Source organism: Schistocerca nitens, chromosome 5 (assembly GCF_023898315.1).
Source record: "Schistocerca nitens isolate TAMUIC-IGC-003100 chromosome 5, iqSchNite1.1, whole genome shotgun sequence".
NCBI classification, from domain to species: Eukaryota; Metazoa; Arthropoda; class Insecta; order Orthoptera; family Acrididae; genus Schistocerca; species Schistocerca nitens.
The window spans coordinates 578,680,304-578,698,279 of NC_064618.1; positions in this window are offsets into that span (position 1 = coordinate 578,680,304).

Below are 17,976 nucleotides of genomic sequence, written 5' to 3' on the forward strand. Positions count from 1 at the left end.
AATAACACAAAATTACTAATTTAAATAAAATTACTTAAAAGCAATTACTGATAACTGATTAATCATTTATCAAATATTTCACGGAGATCAAATAACAAAAGCTTATTTTGTCAGTTCAAATACTTACTCCCAACTCTCCAACAGTCATTCATCGGAACATTAAGCATGAAAAATTTAATTTATAACAAATGATTTTTTCCTTCAAAATGTGCAACTCTTGTGTGCCATTGGCTACTACTTTTGAAATATGTAAAGTAAATTTTAATAATAGAAGCGAGATAATGTCCGAGAAATTCAAGTTACATAACAATTTCTTCAGAGGTTCTGAGAAAACAATCTTCAAATACGTATTCCACAAACATTTTGTGAACGTGTTTGACTAAAATACAATAAATATTTGAGACCTACCTAAAAGGGTTCATTATAAGAAAACAAAAACAATTAAAGCTCATTGATATGAAACCACCACACGTCAGGGAATGTGATCAGGACGAACGGACCCGAAATTATTTAGGGCAGTCCCTATACGTTGCTCACCACACTCCTTTTCTAAGCAGCTAGTGGTAACACACCTCAAGGCCCAAACATACAATGATAGCCTGATGAACATATAAGTAATTTTTAAGTAAAGCAAGAATAAACGTAAGTCGTCAGATTTCACTCTGGTATTTCGGGAAAAAAAAAGTTGTGAAAATGTTGCTAATAGATAAAAAAGTAACTGCGCAAGGCAGTCAACCCCACTTACACCTGACAGTGAAGTAGTTCAGCGGCCAACGGACATTCAGCTTCAGATCCCGTCACGGGGCGGAGACGGTAAGAACTTAACTGTCGCGGGGGACGGAAAACACAGGTGGAAGGAAGACGTGACGGTAGGCTGACGAACCTCACCTTTGTAAATACAAGCTTGGCTCTGAAGTATAACCCACCAAAATACATGCAACAAGATGAGGCACATTAGCTTGCGGACTCAAAATAACTCGGCAACTTAATGCACAACTTACCAGACAAAAATATACCTTGAACGTCCTCAATAATGACGCGCTAAAGATTGAAACAGTTCACGAACCCCAATAATTTAAAACACACCATCAAACAACAGCTCTATGACATTTATCTAATAGAAGGTTCCATGTCTTGATATGAGCGACACGCTCATCAAATCTCCTGGCCATACGCGGGAACAGAGAACAACAACAACAGAAGGATGAACCCAGTCCGATATAGAAGCATCAGGGCGCAAACACGGGCTGTCACAATTATCACGCTCACACAGGAGAGCGTGATCAGTCTTTACGAAAGCCGCATGGTCTCGGCAACGAAGCAACCAACTAGAAGTGGCTCACCGAGTATACAAGGCCCCAGTGCGATGACAAACAGTGGAAAACTTGGAGCCGCCGGAAGATGTGTGGATGATGACGACCCACGTCTCGCCTCCAGACCTCTTCTGCCAAAATAATAATGTGTCCACTCTCGTTTCTAGTGCAGATCCCTCGCGCCCGGAAGATGCTCAGCCAGACCAACTGACGGGCGGTACAACAAACAGCCGTCCCATGGCCCCGCAGATCTACGCTGTCTGTGCTGCTTCACACCTTGCCTCTACCAGGAAAAACGGCATCAATGGCATTCGCGACAAACGTGCCACGCCCCCCTCACACCAAACTTTGTGTTCCAGGAAATATCCATCAAGAAACGGTTCAATTACTACAACATCGTTTAAATTGTTCTTACTAAAGAATTGTTTAGAGTGACATCAATCATCTGCAAAATAAGTACTCTGCATACTCTTTTGGGACAAAGTTCAAATTCTGTGATTATTAGTTGCAAGTGCGTATTTCGCAGCTGGGTTAAGAAAGGAACACATCCCTTCGTTTTCTAAGTTTAGAGCTAAGTTAATCGTCGTTGCCGAGTGACGTTACACAGAGGTTACGAAACAAAGGAGCAGATATCGTTCTCTTATAATTACTTACAGAGTCCGCAAAACAGATCAGATTTAAATCTTAACTGCATGTTTTCTCAACAGCTTGTACACAGTGAACTTCTTCCGTCAGCACTAAACTTTGAGACATCTGTGAAGCTGTTCCTCGGTCCCCACTGCTTTAACGACCTACGGAGAGGCATTAAACTGCCGGGTTATTGCAGGGGTAAACAAGCCTTTCGGGAGGTGACCGGATCAGCTCCTGAAACTCGCAACGCACAGTCATTCGCCCTTGTATCGGCGTTCGTGAGACTGCAAGAATACGTTGTATTACTTGCAATCTCTCCGTCCTGGTCCCCACCACCACCACAGAAAAAGAAAATCCCTATATCTGAACACGTTAACAGCAAGTATGACGGGGGTGACACATACAAGTGTATTAACAGCTCAAAAACAGATTTTCACCATCAGGATAACTACGAACGTGGGAGAAATTCAGCAGGAGCAAAGGATGAAAACTTAAGCTTTGTGAAACTGGGCAAAATTTCTGTATTGATAACAAAAATAATGACAAATAAAGATGTTGTGAACAAGACACTGCGTCCTTGGGGAAATTAAACCCACCCATTACAGCAACAATAAGCTAAGAAATTTCCTGGTTTCTTCTGAAGACGACACAGACAAGCTCCTCACTCCAGGAACATACGAATTTAGTTGTGGCAGAAAACTGCTCTTTCCCTTCTTCGTACACCTTACTACTCAAGGGTTTCTACTCTTATTCTTAATGGACGCAAGAGTTCATGGGATCAAACTGATTGAGCGGAGACACTCGAGCAGTACCTGGGTCAACACCGCTCTCCCAGTAGCCACCACAAGTCAGTACACAGTTGAGTTACGTTCTCCTTCGGGTACCTACGAGTCATTACCCAGTGTCTTCTGCGGATGAACAGTAAGAGTCATATGATCAATGTTTTGTGTTCGAAACGTTGAATATTCCAATGATATCGCTATAGTGTCTGAAAGTTCGGCGGGCAATCTCTCCCACTCACAACCCTTTATGCCTAAAGTGAAAAATCGCGTACGATCCAAGCTTAAAATGACACGTCATGGAATACTGAGAAACTCAACAAGCGTTACCATCCCTTTCACGTCAAGGCGCACAGCAAGCACAGTTGAACAATATTAAGGATGTGAGAAAAAAACAGGTTTACTGTTACAGAGCCGAAAGCAAGGTGTAACGGGTATGGGGTCTCCGGTGAAAAAAATACTGTACTTTTTATGAGGACAGTACAAAAAGCTATTGTGCAGTTTATACAACGAACCTGTCAGAACCACAGGTTGATCATTAGCGCCAAATTTAATTTTTCACATTTCACCAGAGTGAATACTGTGACTACAGTTCTTGACACAGGGAAATTGTATGGTACTCCAGGTTGTGCATAGGTGACTGACAACAATTGATCTCTCCAGTTACGTTTTACAGCCTCAAACTGCAAGCCTGAGAAGTGCTGCGGCTCGCGTTGGTACCGTGTGTAGGTATCTGCCACACCGTATCGTTTAGTTGGCATGGTTGTCTTGTATGTCTTCTTGTGTTCACTACTGCCACTCGGTTTCGTAAGCGTTGCCTGTCCGCTAGTGGCAGCAGCGGTGCTTATCGATATGTAGTTCTGCTGCCCTATCTTTGGGGCGACCTCGTTCTTCTTCTGTGTTGTGTTAGTGTGCAGTTCGGTTGGGGACGCAGGAGAAGAAAGGTCCACGCAGCGACAACACGTCGAGACCGCTGGCGGCGTGTATGGACTGCCAGATCGAAGGGCAGTGGTCACGAGGGTGCACGATCTCGTCGAAACCGGATCCTGCATGTTTGAGTGCATTGCAATTCGCGTAGAGAAACCTCCACCACTGTGAAATCTCGTGATTCTCCAGTGACTTGCGTTGGTGTTGCTGCTCGTAGTGTCGCTGAGGCGAGAAGCAGCAAGTGGAGAACCTAGGGAAGCCGCATCTGATTATCCATCCTCAGCTTCTAATGACTATTTACTATTTTCAGCTTCTTACATTGTTAAGTTCAACCAGCGGTATTTTTCTGTCTTGTGGCCGCTAATGCCCCAGTTACCTGCCCAGGGAGTTAGTTTATGTAACGGCAGTGTACTTTTCTTCGCCTTGTCGCCGCTGTTCGGTGAGGCGTGAAAGTTTGACAGCTTCTTGCTGGAGGTTGGTGGCGTTCTTCTACCTTAGTGGTAGTCATTCCGTCTTGTTCCGGGCGCTCTAAGCACAGTATTCTGCGGGCGGAGCCCAGACCGCCGTTTCCGGCTTTGGCGTAATTTTACATCTTGTATTTGTTTGGTTGGATGTCAGGTAGCCTCACCAAGATTATCATTAGTCGCTCGTTAGACTGCCACTAGTCCGAGTTACCATCTTGTGATCTGAATGCAACTCTTGGCTGCCTTTCTCGTCGCTCGCGAAGAGAAAGGTGTAACCTACTCAGAGGTCGATTCCTGGAGCACCGTCTGTCACTTGCCCTTGTGTTTTATTTTATTATTTTATTATTAAATTACCATCATTTGTCTCACCTGTTTGGTGATCTGTTGTTTTTTTTTTTTCAATTAACTTTTGCTATGCCATTCGCCGTTTGGCAGTATATTTGTTAAATTCTGGCGTAAAGGCTTTCAGCCTTGATTGTGATTACTTAACTTTGTGATTATTTTAAATTCTGGTTGCGACCACATTGGGTTGTTTTCAAAAATTATTTATTAAAATAAATGAGTGAAATTGCAAACCAAACCGATAGTAATTAATTCGCGCCCCGTCCACAATCGTAAGCCAATCCTGCCTTCCTTAATTACCAGGTTGCAGAGCCCTCATTTACTCTCTAAACAGAACTGGATATAGCGCTAAGATATTTCTAGAGCTGCTGTTCCGTAGCGCCATAAAGTTTTTTCTTAGTGCTGCCAGTTGTGAGATATTTCTAAGATTTGTGGGTTATCTGCAATTGGCAAAAATACTTATTACTATATGTTGTGCAGTCATAATAACTGTTCCGATGGCCTCCTCATTTTTCATGAGAATATTTACTGTCTTTATTAATGCTCTCTTCAATCGACACTTATGAAAATTTGAGCGTTTATCGCTGTCCTCTACAGGAGCAGACTGAGCTTTGAGCAGAAACGTGGTGCATATAAGAAATTGAATAACTACGAAGATATGTACATAATTTACCCTTCCTGCTGGCTCATATTTATACTCTGACGGAAAGAATCGCTTCACCAAAAAGTTATTAATGTAGAGTAATGAAAGCAGGTGTTCACAGATGTGAAAATTACCGAACTATCAGTTTAATAAGTCACAGCTGCAAAATACTAACACGAATTCTTTACAGAAGAATGGAAAAAATGGTAGAAGCCGACATCGGGCAAGATCAGTTTGGATTCCGTAGAAATATTGGAACACGTGAGGCAATACTGACCTTAAGACTTATCTTAGAAGAAAGATTAAGGAAAGGCAAACCTACGTTTCTAGCATTTGTAGACTTAGAGAAAGCTTTTGACAATGTTGACTGGAATACTCTCTTCCAAATTCTAAAGGTGGCAGGGGTAAAATACAGGGAGCGAAAGGCTATTTACAATTTGTACAGAAACCAGATGGCAGTTATAAGAGTTGAGGGACATGAGAGGGAAGTAGTGGTTGGGAAGAGAGTGAGACAGGGTTGTAGCCTCTCCCCAATGTTATTCAATCTGTATATTGAGCAAGCAGTAAAGGAAACAAAAGAAAAATTCGGAGTAGGTATTAAAATCCATGGAGAAGAAATATAAACTTTGAGGTTCGCAGATGACATTGTAATTCTGTCAGAAACGGCAAAGAACTTGGGAGAGCAGTTGAATGGAATGGACAGTGTCTTGAAAGGAGGGTATAAGATGAACATCAACAAAAGCAAACCAAGGATAATGGAATGTAGTTGAATTAAGTCGGGTGATGCTGAGGGAATTAGATTAGGAAATGAGACACTTAAAGTAGTAAAGGAGTTTTGCAATTTGGGGAGCAAAATAACTGATGATGGTCGAAGTAGAGAGGATATAAAATGTAGACTGGCAATGGCAAGGAAATCTTTTCTGAAGAAGAGAAATTTGTTAACATCGAGTATAGATTTAAGTGTCAGGAAGTCGTTTCTGAAAGTATTTGGAGTGTAGCCATGTATGGAAGTGAAACATGGACGATAACTAGTTTGGACAAGAAGAGAATAGAAGCTTTCGAAATGTGGTGCTACAGAATAATGCTGAAGATAAGGTGGGTAGATCACGTAACTAATGAGGAGGTATTGAATAGGATTGGGGAGAAGAGAAGTTTGTGGCACAACTTGACTAGAAGAAGGGATCGGTTGGTAGGACATGTTTTGAGGCATCAAGGGATCACAAATTTAGCATTGGAGGGCAGCGTGGAGGGTAAAAATCGTTGAGGGAGACCAAGAGATGAATACACTAAGCAGATTCAGAAGGATGTAGGTTGCAGTACGTACTGGGAGATGAAGAAACTTGCACAGGATAGGGTAGCATGGAGAGCTGCATCAAACCAGTCTCAGGACTGAGGACCACAACAACAACAACAATGAAATTTCAGGAATACATTTGTTTAGATACGATAGGTAAATGATTAATACTGCAAGATCATAGATAAGATGGAGATAAGCCATTCCAAATGTGCCTGTTTCACATGGTCGGTTAATGAATGGACTGTTAACGCTGGATGACTGTGGATGACTGTGGAGTTGTCGCCCGATGATGTCCCGTATGTGTTCAACTAGAGACAAATCTGGTGTTCGAGCAGGACAAGGTAACGTGTTGACACACTACTAGCGCCATTCTTAAGCGACTGACGCGAAACTTAAACAGATATCTTTCAGATGCAGAAACACGCCCACCACCTTTCATGCCGCATAACTCCTTCTTGGTGTTGCGATTTTTTTCCGTCATTGTGTATATTTCCAGACGAGTTCAAGTACAGTTTTAAGGGCAGACTACGAATTTGTGAGTGTAAAATATGTCGTCGTATCTTGCCTCGCACTCAGATCTAGTAACAAGGCCTTTAAAATCCCCATCTGACCTTATTATTAGGTTTTCTCCTGTTTCTCTCGTATTACGCAAGTTTGACCTTTCCCGAGTTCCTATCCCAACGTTGCCCAATCTACATTCTGGTTGTTGGGGTTTCAAACACTTAGCTTCCTTCACTTCTTCTTCACGTATGGTATATGTACACTGTCCAGTCACCACTCCTATGTTAGACGTCTGCGTGCAACGAGCACTCACAGATGGCATGTGGCTTCACTAGCAGCGGGCGGAATATAAAACAAGGGGGACGCGGCCAACAGTTCACTAGTTGTCGTAATGCGGAAACGGAACGTCCAGAAGGCCGTGATCATTAGCTTTCGGCCCAAGGGTGGCAGCATTTGCGAAACGGCTAAGTCTGTAAACTGTTCACGCGCCGTCGTGATTGAAGTACACGGTGCGTAGCAGAATGGCGCTATCCAAAACTGACTCCGAGTCAATTGTGATGCAGATTAGGCCATAGATGTCGGAGTGAACAACGGCTGCAGAGATGCTTAGGGGGCAACAGATGTGCAAGTGCGCCTGTTAAGCAGCTGACTGCCAAGAAGGACTAAGAGGCAACCATAAGTGACTCCTCAACGACCGTTCAGAGAAAGTGAACCGTGAATTTACGTTCAAAACTTTGCCTTAAGAATTTACTTACAATTCATCAAGAACGTTAACACATTTAATCACACTATGCGAGCGTGGAAGTAGTTGCCAGTGGGTAACTGATGAAACCAAATTAAATTTCAATAAATGGAAATTTCATTCCTAAAAACCCCTTTCTTTAAAAAAAAACAAATTTAAGAAATTATAATCACAAAGCACCCTCTAAATATCAAGTTACAATTTATTCAGAGACAGAAATAACAGTTTGACAGTATGAGCTGTCGGAGCTGAGAAGTTTGCCGCTCCCTCTTAACACGGCCGTAGTCACGACCGCTCACAAAAACTGTTACGGTGGAAGGGTGGCAACTTTATATACTAAAATGACCATTTAAATAAAACCCATTAAATGCAGTCTTACATAAAATGTACAAACATGCTCTTCATTACACATATACCGCCTCTCAAGATGATAGGCAAGATAAAAACATATTTCAGGAATCCGGCCTTTACACCTTAAGCAATAAATTCGTTAACACCGAATCCGACAAACATGACAGAGGCAGCTATTAAAGTACGGCAGACAGACAGACAGACAGACAGACAGACAGACAGTCACTAACTGCCTAACAAATGCTGACGAGAGACAGACGAGCAAGCAGGGGACTAGAGACTGACCAAGAAAACAAGTAGAATTTAACAAGTAAATAACACAACATATCACGAATCACTTAACTTCTAATAAACTGCGATGTCTCGCGAAGACCTGGCGCAGCACCCCCAAAGCGCTCTACCGAACCGTCCGTTGCCAGCCGCTTCAACGGACGCATGAAGGCACGCCGATCTCCCGTCTCACGGCGTCGCAGCTCGCCCCGGCCAGACCGATGTCGTGGGTTGACTCCTGTTGCTCTCGTGTCGGTCGCGAAGCCACTACCCCTCGCTATACGGCGCGGCGCAGTAGACTGACGTGGCGACCTCACGTGCGCTGACGCTCAAGGCGGACAAGTCATCTGATGTCTCACTGTGCGACCGACCAACCGACCGATCCAACCGCCAATGACCGTTGCCTGAACAAACTCGAGCAGACTGGCGGCATAACCCATACTAGCACTCCGGACGACAGACAGACACTGACTGCCCCACACTGAGCCGGCTGGCCAACTGCCCAGAATCTCCCGAGACTGACAGACTGCCCCTAGCGAGCTCATAGCGCCCCTTAAATGCACGTGAACAGGCAACATTTCCCCATTTCCCACCAGAGGGAGACACCGAAGCTGCGATACCTACAGCGGCGCCACCGCCAGAAACGGAGGGCGACTGCTTTACACTACGCGCTGCGGCGCTCTCTTCAAAACAGCAAATTTTGCCACGGCTCAGAAAGCTGCTGCGTATGGGACTCCACAGAAGGCGCCTGGATCATGCATTTACGCTGACTGGTGTTCATCGGCGGCGACGGCTGAAATTTGTACAGCAGTACCTAAACTGGACGTCATCTGAGTGGCAACAGCTGGTCTTTCAGACGAACCATGTTTTATGCTCCATCATACAGATGGCCGTTAGCGTATACGTCGTGAAACATCTAAAAAAAAGTCCTGCAACAATAGTCAGAGGGGGTCCAGGCCGGAGGGTTCCCTTGGTGATCTCGTCGTTGTGGAAGGCACATTGGATTAACACAAGAATCATCTATCCTTGTGGACCATGTCATCCCCTAGATGCAGCTTGTTTTTTCTCGGTGCGATGGCATCTACCAGCAGAATAACGCAGCATGTCACACAGTTCACAGTGTACGTGCGTAGTTTGAAGAAAACCACTGTTAGCTTACTGTACTCTCCTGCCCAATAAACTCGCCGGATTTAATCCCAATCGAAAATATGTAGGACCACCTCAGTCGGGCTGTTCACATGCCGGATTGCATAACTGCCCACGGCACTAGAGTCAGCGTGGGCCCCTATTCATGTCTGTTCCCAGAACATCACTGGCTCTGTTCCTGTAGGTCTCGCAGGTGTCTGTGGTTATTCAGGCTTTTGACATGTTGTCACATTAATGTAACTGGACAGTGTAATAACTGTAGCCAAACATTTGAAAAATAAGTATCAGTCTGTTCCTGATATGAAGACGGCCGAGTGCAATGGCCCTGGGTGCTTTAGATTGTGCCACGATTCACAAAACATAATACAAATATTTGATGCAGACTATGGCACACCCTACATGCAGAATACAAAGCATACTGCCGGTCGGAGTGGCCGAGCGGTTCTAGGCGCTACAGTGTGGAACCGTGCGACCGCTACGGTCACAGGTTCGAATCCTGCCTCGGGCATGGATGTGTGTGATGTCCTGAGGTTAGTTAGGTTTAAGTAGTTCTAAGTTCTAGGGGACTGATGACCTCAGCAGTTAAGTACCATAGTGCTCAGAGCCATTTGGACCATTTGAGCAAAGTATACTCATGTGTCACGAGTGCAAATTTCCACTGCTTACATATTGTACACTTTTGTGACAGCTACGCATTATTCAGTGAATCAATTAATGTAGCTAATCCACTGCCTGAACCTACATCAAATTCGTGAAGCGTTTCATACACTTTGAGTGTGATTCGTCCGATAAAGATTCGTTTCTACTATGTGCGTCATTCCGAGTCCATATTCGAACTAGCAATCATAACGCACATTTCTGGCGTCTCATATTACTGTACCCTGCAGTTGGCATCTCAGTCGCATTTCGGTATAACGAAGTTGGACAGATCGCTAAAATGCTGCCATCTAGTAAGCTCTCTTCGTATGGTGGAGTGATTAAATTTTAAACTCTCTGCTGACAATTTACTTTAACAGCCGGAGCTGCCGCAAAATTATTGGGAAACGATGTAGAGCCGAGAGCACGCGTGGAGAAATTGTATGAGGATGCGGGCTGGTGATGCTGTGAGGCAACTTGAGAATATGAATCTCAGCCATTCTTGTTACAAGCGCAACGTATCACAAACCATACGCTAACAATACCGGTCGATCGGAAAAGTGCCACACTGATAACGCGATACTCTTCGCAGTTACTCTTCTCTCTGAATAAACTTGTTTCCCAGGCTCATCTGCGAAATAACTGCGTGCAGTATGACGCACTGTTGTCAGCTTCAGGAAAATGTCATTAATACTGTTGGATAGTTAAGTAAACTCATAATGCAATATCGACTGGTAACTCCGTCATTAGGGTAAGCTCAACCTTCTAAGTTAAAAGTTTAATTTTTTCCGAATTTTGGCACCTTCCTTTCTTAGTATGACTCTCACATCTTAAACTGAAATTGTTGTGAGTAGATTATAGATGAGTGCTAATAAAAGGAAGTAGAATGTTTTCCTTTCTGATGAAGGACCCAGCGCAGTTTTAAGTTCCACTACAACTGATGAATCACGATTTTTAATTGATTAGTTTCTCATTATTGCCCTCCATCTACATCTACAACTACATAATAACTCTGCAATTCACAATTAAGTGATTGGCTGAGACTTTATGGAACTATTGTCAAGCCGGCCGGAGTGGCCGTGCGGTTCTAGGCGTTACAGTCTGGAACCGAGCTGCCGCTACGGTCGCAGGTTCGAATCCTGCCTCGGGCATGGATGTGTGTGATGTCCTTAGGTTAGTTAGGTTTAATTAGTTCTAAGTTCTAGGCGACTGATGACCTCAGAAGCTAAGTCGCATAGTGCTCAGAGCCATTTTGAACCATTTCAACCTATTTCTTTACTGTTGCACTCTCGAACACCGCGTGGGAAAAAGGAAAACTTAAATCTTTCCGTACTAGCTCTGAGTTTTAATTATTTTCTCATAGGTGGGCGCCAACAAGTTATTTTGACACTCTGAGCAGAAAGTTGTTGATTGGAATTCCATGAGAAGATACTAATAATTAACACCCTTATACACATATAATTTCTATGTCTCTCTCTCTCCCCTCTTTCGTGATGATGCAAAACGTGCTGCCCCTCTTTGTAGTCTCTTTAGTAGGCCCGTTGCCTGTTCTCAAAATAAATCGCAGTTTTTGGTTTGTTTTCCCCACAATACTATCTATGTTCCAGTTTCAGTTGCTTAAAATTGTAATCCCTAAATGCTTAGATGGATTTACAGCCTTTAGATTTGTGTGCTTCGTCGTGTTGCAGAAAATTTGCGGATCCATGTTGTTATTATGTGGATAACTTCACACTTTTGATTATTTAGAGTCAGTTATTACTTTTCGCACCATACAAATATCGTGTCTTAAACTTCTTGACCATATAATGACTTTACATGATGACAAATGACAGCATATCTGCAAACAATCCAACAGGGCTGCTCAGAGTGTCTTCTAAACAGTTTACGTGGATCAGTAGAGGGAACGCTTCCTTTGGGAATGCCGGATGTTACTCCTGTTTTACTCGATAACTTTCTCTCAATTAGTTTCTCTAGCTCTCGCTATTTTCTCATATCTTTGGAACTACTATAACACCGGCTCTAAGCTATTTTTCTTATTCCAGTCTTTGTCTATCACTAATTTTTCTCCTCTATTCTGGTCATTCCTGCGTCATGTCCACTGTTCGGTGGTAGGTGTACCACTCTTCTTTTCGTAAATATCTTCCAGAGACATCTTCTTTATCTGTTCACTACAATACTTCTTCATTTCGTATTTTATCTATATAAACGTTCTTCTATAAGAACATACAGTGTCTGAAAAAACCAAAAGACGTGACCCTGCAAGTCAATGTAACTTCGTACACGTACACGCCATCGGTGGGTTTATAGAGAGGGTTCGAAAATTCCCGTTACTAACTTCTAGGACTCGTACAGGGAAGTGAGTATATAATATTTTCAATGGGAAACCAGATTCGGAAACTACCATTTCCGTGATACAGCAGTTTGAAAACATGTTTGCTATTTACGTACGCAACACGATAGTCATGGTAGAGGGGTAGTTACATCAGATCGGCTGATGTCATTTGAGGTCTGTCCTACCTCTCTGACCTGATTCATGCCTCATTCAAGTGTGTCTGAGTGTTAGAGCAACATGGTTCAGTACACTTTTGCAGAATACACTGACATCATCCTTCCGAATGGCGAAGCTCACCGTAATGGAACAGCTGCTCGTCGCCTTTGCCTATGATCGTTCTCCAAATGTTCGACTTCATCACATACCCTTTTCGCCACAATTACGCAACGGTTTCGAGAAAGGGTACCTTCACCGTCATCAGGCTTGCCTATGATGCTCCAGGGAGACGCAGCGCACCCTCAATGGAAATGACCGTATAGAATCACGTTGAGCAATACCCGTCAGTGGGTACAGGAGCACTTTCTTTGGCTATTAATGAGTGGAACTGTAAAACAAGAGATTTATTGTGTCATCCCTTATCAGTTACTTGTAAAAATGGTCAAGTTTCCACGATGTTTTCAGATGGCTGTAATACCTCTACAAGTGGAAGAAATTTGTAACGAGAATTTCCGCGCCGGCCGGTGTGGCCAAGCGGTTAAAGGCGCTACAGTCTGGAACCGCGTGACCGCTACGGTCGCAGGTTCGAATCCTGCCTCGGGCATGGATGTGTGTGAAGTCCTTAGGTTAGTTAGGTTTAAGTAGTTCTAAGTTCTAGGGGACTGATGACCTTAGAAGTTAAGTCCCATAGTGCTCAGAGCCATTTTTTTGAGAATTTCCGATCATGATTACTGTACTGGACACGGAGGCATTGCACATTCATCTGAGACAGCGTTATCAGCACCTGACAGAGTTTGAAACGGGTCTCATTGGTGGTCTCTATTTGGCCAGCTGATCGAATCACGCAATATTTAGGGTTGTAGGGAATTCATGAGACGGCGGCCGGATGTTGGTCTGCGTGGGAGCGTGAGGGTAGGCATCTTGTCGGCAAGGTTCCAATCGACCATCTCTGACAACTACAAGAGAGGTTTGTCGTAATGTGCACCAAGTACGTTGTAACCTCATCACATTTGCGGAGACTAGCAGCTGCTGCACCAGGTGGAAGATCAGTACTGTGACATTATAACACGAGCCTGTAGTGACACAAACTAATGTTACCCTCTGAGAGTATTTATAACTTTGACCGTGAGTGATGTCTAACGGAGAAAGGCATCGGACAGTAATTTTGAATATGGTGAACTTAACAGAAAATCTAAACAGGCTTTAAACTTTGGGGTTTAACGAAAGTAGTAAATATCGTATAAGAATGAAAAAATGAATGGTCGGCAGCCCAATTAGGCACATGAATTTGGAAATACATGTTTAAGAAAATTAAATATTAGTTATTGAAGTTACTTTTACAAGTATTTCCCTTTGAATAGTACACAGGATACAAACAGACACAGGACTACATTATTAGTAATCACAGAAAGCAAAATTTGTACCCAACTCACACTAATAAGACCTACTTGGATCAGTACTGAAATGTTACTGAAAGAAATGCAGAACTAAAATTGGCCAGGAGGGTGTTCTAACTTAATCGACGTATAAATACCACTAATAAAAATAAATAACACCGCAATTACACTGTTTATACTCGCATTTATAGAAATGTATCAGAGTTCCTTAGTTGCAATAATATTCCAATTATCTTTCTAATATGAGAAGGAAATAGTGGGGACCCATAGACTGATATTGTATCACTAGTCAAACTCTATGTTTATTTCAGTAGCCAAATTCAATTCAACTAAGTTTAATTCTTAGCTCCACTGGCAATAGTTTATGTTTTTACTTTTCAAGGCAAATTATTCAGGATTGAGCTCAACTGACTTCAAAAATTCGTTCAGGACAGTAATCAAAACTAAATTAAGTTTCAAATGAGTATAACTTATTTGCCCTTTTTCATAAACCTGTGAAGCAGGTATTTTAGACAGTAACATTTACACATATACAATGTTAGAGCACTTGCCCGCGAAAGACAAAGGTTCCGAGTTCGGGTCTCGGTCCGGCACACAGTTTTAATCTGCCAGGAAGTTTCATATCAGCGCACACTCCGCTGCAGAGTGAAAATCTCATTCTGGAAACATTTCCGCAGTCTGGCACAGAATTTTTGCAAAAGGTTACTTTGCAATAGGTCGAGAGTATTTTAGTAAAATTCTCACTAGCTTCACTTTTAATAATCCCTGCACATCTGACAAACGTAAACAAACAATAATATTGCATTTGAAACAGGATACTCGGTTTTATAAACACTTAGGAGGGGATCCAGAACATGTTCATGATCAGGATAAAAGTTACGGTTCCAAGCATAGGTTTATAGCACTTGGATTATTATTAAAATCACTCATACAAATTAGCTGGTCCATGCTCTGATACATATCTGTATGCATCAAGTTGGTGGAGCAGTAGCGACATTGTGGCAAGCGACGTGGCGGATAACTGTACTCACGGTTCCCGATGTTTGAATACTGTATACAATTTCTTTTTGGCGACGACGGATTTTTAACGTGTTAGAGCCATTCCTTATTGCCGAGAGTACCATGCAACAGCCAAATCCAAGTCCGAAGCAAAATTACTTGCAAAGCGGCTTCCAATTGCCTCCTTTGGCACCGTCGATGTGTACCGTGCAACGGCTAGCCACTGACTGCGTTTCGTTCCCACCAAGTAGCGTCCAGTTCGACCGCCAAAATCACCTTTTACATGGTGCCGAGCCACTTCCGTTGCGGAGGGACTTCCCTACATCTTTTACGTTTTACAAGTGCCCCTAAGCATGAACGAGCATCCGATATACAATGTTTTTCTTCTAAATATACACATATTGTAAAATTTCATAATTTTAAACATCATTGAGCTTTTTCCATACATACATTACAATACTTTAAATTTCCTGTCACAAATCAATGACCTTAATCAGCAAAGAATACACACTTCGTAATTACAGATACACAGTTACATAATATAAACCTACTTCTAATCGATATAAGTGTTACAACATATGTAGGCTGCCATCAACATCACAACACAAACTGCTGTGTGTTGACCAGGCTAGCGTGATCTGATGTTCAATGGCGTCGCACTGCGTTCAGCGATGAATCGCGGTTCTGCCACATTCCGGGTGACTATTGTCGGCGACCATGGCGGCGACCTGGCGAGAGGGCTCAGTCTTCCACTGTTTTGGAGAGGCACAGCACTATATCTCCTGGTATCATGGTGTGTGGGGAGCCATCGGGTATGATTTTATAATACGCCTGGAGACCGAGGAAACTCTGATGACACAACGGGCATCTTGCGTCACATGTTGCCTCTCATGCAACAGTGTCTGATGCCTTTTTCGACAGGACAACGCTCGTCCGGAGTAGAACATGTGTGAACCAGCTCGGACCTAATCTCCGCTCCGTGCGAGTATCCAGCATACCAAAGCCCAATGACAATAGTTGTTGTCCAGCTTGCTGCTGTACAGTATACTAAGGATTTACGACTCTTCCCAAGCGAATTAGTGCAGGCATCCAGGCTAGAGGGGGCTGCAACGTCATAACGGTAATGTAACTATCACTCCGTAAGTGTGACTCGATTTTGTAATCACCGAAATAACATCATATGTCCTATCAACACGTGAAGTTTCATTTCGTTTCCTTCATCTCTTCTGGATGATGCACTTTTTGTCAGGCAGTGTAATTGAAATGCTTCTCCTTTCTTCTTCCACGAAATTCCGATGAGCCAAGTTTCACGCACATACAATGCTGACCAACAGACTCACATCCCCAGTAACTTCTTCCTCTTACATGTATCAATATCTGATGTCAATGGAGCTTTTTTTCTTTTTCGGTTTGGCCATCTACTTATGACATCTTTCCTGCCAGGTCCATTCTCTGTTATGACGACTGCGATCTTCAGTGCCTGCTTCGTTCATTTCATGAGACCGGAAGCTTCACGACAGAACATCTGCGCACCTTGCTGGCTAAATGCTGGTGACGAAACTTTCTCTCACTGACAGTGTTCGAGTCGACGAATTCCGGTAGGAAGTCACCGTGTTCCTAGCCGTAAGGTGAGTTCAGTTCAATATAGCTGAAAAACTATGTCCGAACAGGCCTCGGAAGGCCCTATGGTACCGACCAGCCGCTGTGCCATCCTCAGCCGATAGGCGTCACTAGATGTGGTTATGTAGCGGCATGTGATCAGCACACCACTCCCCCGCCGTTGTTAGGTTTCGCGACCAAAGGCGCTGTTTCTCAGTCAATTAGCTACTCTATTTGCCTCACAAGGGCTGAGTGCACCACAGTTTTGCCCACAGCGTTCGGTGGGCCCGAACCATCACCCATCAAAGTGGTAGCTAGCGCTTCAGTGTTAACACTCAAAGACAAAAAAAAAATACATTGAATATTTCTGTGGGTATTGGTGCGTCAGGAACAGCACTAGGACCACCGAGCTCAGAGTCTTCCGTTCTCTAGAGTCGTCAGACGTTACATCTTGCACACAAAACTAGCAAGTAATTCATAACGAGTCCTGATTGTAATATGCTCCTCTAAGCCTATCTTTTTAGGTCGACACTGTAGCTGATTGTGTACATAGATATAGTGGGTTCATGAACATTTAAGTACATTCCAGGAAGATAGAATGCCACATTCTCACAATTATCGCGGTTATTTTCAAGATTCGTCTTCATTTTTCCTTTCTTCGGGATTATTTAATTTTATAAGCCAAATTTTATTGTAATTACAAACATTGTGGCCAAACATACATCTTCCTCCCTTTTCTGGCCGTATCAGTTTGTAAGGCAACGGAATCAGTAAAAGAGGTAGCTTATAACCATGTCACGTTCGATACTATTGCTCCTCGTCGCGCGCTTGCAGCATCCCCCGACGTGCTTGGAATTTACCTAGTCACTCATTACGTCGAATGAAAAGATAACATGAATTAAAGATGTAAAGGACACTGATTGTTTTTAATTCTACGACTTTGCTTTGAGGACACTTTCTAAGACAGACTTGCACACGGTTCAGGCCGCAATTCGTACTCTTGTACGATTCATTTCGAATGGAGATGGTGTACACGACTCGGATTCCGTAAGGTTATGACCACGCAGTTGCTTCAAACTGGCCATCTAACCCAAATACGAGTCCGCATCCACGATAAATCAACTTTTCTCAGAGACGTACTCTGTAATGGTAACAGAGGTGACAAAGTCGTGGGACAGCAATATGCACATATACAGATGGCGCTGGTATCGCGTATACTAGGCATAAAAGGTCAGTCGTTAGAAGAGCTGTCATTTGCATTCAGGTGATACACGTGAAAAGTTGTCCGACGTTATTATGGTCGTACGACAAGAATTAACGAACTTTGAACGCGGAACCGTTTTTGGAACTAGACGGGTGATATATTCCATTTCGAAAATCGTTAGGGAATTCAATATTCCGAGTTCCACAGTCCCAAGAGTGTGCCGAGAATACCAAACCTCAGGAATTACC